This window comes from Halyomorpha halys, unplaced genomic scaffold, assembly GCF_000696795.3.
Source record: "Halyomorpha halys isolate HHAL.00 unplaced genomic scaffold, Hhal_1.1 Scaffold899.1, whole genome shotgun sequence".
In the NCBI taxonomy this organism is placed as follows: domain Eukaryota; kingdom Metazoa; phylum Arthropoda; class Insecta; order Hemiptera; family Pentatomidae; genus Halyomorpha; species Halyomorpha halys.
In genome coordinates, this window is record NW_027105398.1 from 13,716 (window position 1) to 17,830 (window position 4,115).

Consider the following 4,115-nt stretch of genomic DNA (forward strand, 5'->3'; position numbering starts at 1 on the left):
TCCTAGGGCCAATTAGAACATAAGACATATGTCTAACTCCTACTTTTGTCGTCAATTTGGTAGTTGATTTTTTCTTATTGCACTTAAACTTTTCATAACATATCACAATATGTTTCACTCCAAAACTTATGTATCGCTTCTTTTTGAGAAGAAGAACACGCAACAATTACTGAAATAAATATTTCCGATAATTACTAATAATTATTTCAATTTATAGTAATAATTTATAATAATTACTGAAACAAGGGACAATTTTACTGTCGAAAATAATCAAACATCGAGATGTAGGTGACGGGTAGAAAGAACTGCATTAACCTAAAATTGATCTGATTCTTAATATGACTCTAAACAACATCAAGGAACTGGGCCTTTCTTCCAAGATTTTGTAAAAAATATAATAAGTAATTTAAATAAGGCAGGGAAGGATAAAAAATTGTAATCTTTAATATATATATACATTTACTAACAATGTCCGCTTTGTGAGGTTTAGTAGTAAGGTACTGTGTTACTAAATTCAAGGACCCTTGTTCGAATCCGGCCGTAACAGATAATTATTTATTTTTATACAGAACTAGTGAGTCAACCCTATGGGTTTGCGAACAGCCTCTCAAAGTGGATACTTTTAATTGAGGAAAGATCTGGCGGTTGAGCTTGATTTTGGCCAAATCACCTCCTTATAGAACCATTAGGCTAGTAACAGTACTTCATATATACATATACACACACATTTATAATAGGGGTATTCATGATCTTTGGTTTAACATGTTAAAGCGTGTTAAATGGAAAAACTCATGTTAAATCGAAAAAAATTGCCTTCTTTTACCGTGGTAAAACGAAATAACATTTAACATGGCTGAGAGTCTGTTACTTGGTCTGTTAAATGGAGAATGACGTCACACAATAGACCAGTTGAGATCGCCGCCATTTTTGTTGTGACAGCTCAGTTCTTTCCTGTGTTTGTGGTATTCATATCCCTGTTATTAAACCAGAATGGATAATTTTAATGATATATTTGAGAAAAAAACAGTAAAAAAAACAATGTAATTTCATTCTACTATCTGAAAATTTGTAAACGCTCGCCAGATAAAAATCTCACTATATGAACCATGTAATTATTCTTAGGGGACATATGTCCCAGAATAAAGTTATGTTTTCATTTCATTTCATAAGCTAAACTTTCACACAAATTCCACTTTTCACTCACTCTAGTCATGTTGTAATTAATTACTTAAATCAAAACTGAAGTAAACAATAACATGAGGGTCTGGAAGGAAGGTTATAAACATAAAGGCTTATACAACAAGTTGCTGAGAAAATCCGCTAGGGGCTCTTGTGCATTTAACGTTTAACATGACTTCAAATAGGGCTGCTCACAATATTATAGTTATAACATTTAACATGGTAAAACATTTAACATTTAACACAACATCATGAATACCCCTAATGTTTACTATATTAAATGTTTGAAACAAAGCAGCTGTAGAGAAAAAAAAAATCTGCCGAAATAATAAGACAAATTTTAAAGCTCCTATCAAAGTTACCGAATTGTACATTTGGCCAAATAGAAAGTTATTCCTTTTTAAACAGGTATCTTAAAGTTACTTTTTAACAAATGTTTAAAGTTTCGAGAAGTTACCTTAGATTGATAAGGCTTTTCATCTTCATTCCTTTTGTTTACGTTCAAAGTTTTCTGCGAGAAGACTTCCTTAACCAGTTTTAGTTTCACTTTTGATGAATTTAAGGCCGTTTCAGAAATTTATATTGTTGCTACCAAGCCTATTTTTTGACTCAGAGTTAAATTGGATTTTCCTATTCAAGACATGTATACGCTACCACAGCTAAACAAGTCACAATGCACACGATGAGGTGTCTGCAGGATTTTCTTTACTAGTCAGAAATAGGTGCCTTTGTGTTTTATTTTTCTTCATGTTTTTCCGATAATTTTTTTTTTCTTTTATTTATATTAAGTCAGTTCGTTCACTGATTGTCTCTGTTTAATCGAGGTGTATATAAACGATTATAACAGATAAAAATCAATTGAATTTCCAACGTCAATAATGATCATCATTAGAAGTTAAGTCTTAAAGTATAAGAAAACTTTTACCATTCACTGATCTAATTCTCACTTTTTAGTGTATATGAAAACCCGCTATGGCTATGGAGATAAATCTTTTAATGGTACTTCCTTTTAATGTACACATGCAATAAAACTTTTTAAAAACGTATTGATGAATCCTCTAGGCACGTATTCATGGATCCCCAAACCATTCAGCTGCGCAAGATAAAAAGCCTAAAAATATAGAAAAAAGTGAATAAAGTAACTTGCAATAAAACTTTTTAAAAAAATAAATAAAAACTTATTATTTCCTGGAAGAATCATTAGAAAGATCAATTCTCAAGAAAAAAAAATCATCAAATAAAACGAAGTCATATTTTATTTCCAACAAATAAAATATTAATTTAAACGCAAATTTAAATTATAAGAGTAGATGAAATTGGAATTGCTAATTCCCTAGTTCTACCTTAATCTTCTTAAAATGTGGAAATTTTAAATTCAAATATTATGCCAACAATCTCAAAGACTCCTACTAAACACTGCAGATTCATTTTGCATTTTAAAACTAAGTTTCTGATTTTATTTTTAGTTTAATCTTGAATATTTTATTCTTATCTTATTTCAGGGATACATTAAAATTATAATAAGGTTTTTATTGTAAACTAATTTAATTTAATATTATTCTAAAATTATCCAGGAGTCGAGAATCCTGTGCCCCCTTTGTAGTGACTCAACTTAAAATTCTTTTTATTTATTTCATATTGAACTAGATGTAATCCAGAGATTGCACCTGAGGTTGGGGTTAATTTCTCTGCCGGGGCCTCCTACAGATACCAAAGCCAATATTTTGACGAAACAAATTAACTTCAGTTTTCAGTAGAGTCTGTTTTAAAATGAAACTTTTTTGAGTTGTGCCACTGCAAAAGCAAAACATTTGAATTTGTTTGAAAATGATAATTAATTATTATTATAGTATTTAATAGTACATTTTTATAAATCTTCGTTGTTGTTTTCTTTCTAAATATTAGATACCAAAAACCCTTTTTTTATTTTAAAACTTTATTTATTAATATATATTACAATCTGCCACACCGTCGTGGGCAAATAAATAAATAAATAAGCTGTCAATTGTTGACCGTAGATTGATATAAGATGACCGAGGGTGCGATCAGCAAAGATACACAAATAATCCAAACTTATTTATTTTTGCCGACGTTTAGAAATGAATTTTAGGCTTTTATTAGGGCTGAAAACATGACGACTTACTTCAGAGAAACATAAAAATTAAGTGATAATAAAAATGAAATATTAAATTAATGGTTGATACTAATAAAAGATAGAAGAATTTAATAACTACTATGTACTTAATTTGTTATTATGTATATTTCCAAATTTGTTTGTTATTATTTTCTTTTTGTTTTTATATTTCCCTGAATTAAGGTTAAGGTATTTTTATATCGTTGCGGGCCATCCTAAAAAATATTTGATTTTAATTTAACGAATCAAAAAAGAAGAAATAATGAATCTTACCTAAATAAGAGTGATGATATTTCTGAATTTATATTGTTTTAACTGTAATATAATTTTTTGAAAATAAATCTTTTGTTCAATATTAAATTATATATTCTGTATAGAGAATTCACAATGAAAAAATGGATGAAAATGTACAGAATTTTATATTTTCTATATCACCGGCACATACTGTGATAGGTAGCAGCATGGTAACGCGCATGTCTGCCAACCCAAAGGTTGCGAGTTCGAGTCCCCGGCCCTATCCGGGATTTTTTAAGGATATAATTATACAGTACTCACACAAAACATATTCCCGGACATTGGGAGGCTCGTTAGCCAATGGGTGGCACTCACACAATTAGCCGTATGAGTGACAAACCCACCCTATGAAAACCATGAAACGCGTGATGTATTTCCTTAGTATATATGTATATATAGTTGACCGTAAAAATTGATATATAGGAAGATGGTCAGGGTTGCGGTCAAAGGAGAAATAAACTATTGTAAACTATTTTTGTTTATCCTTTGACCGCAACCTGGCCATCTT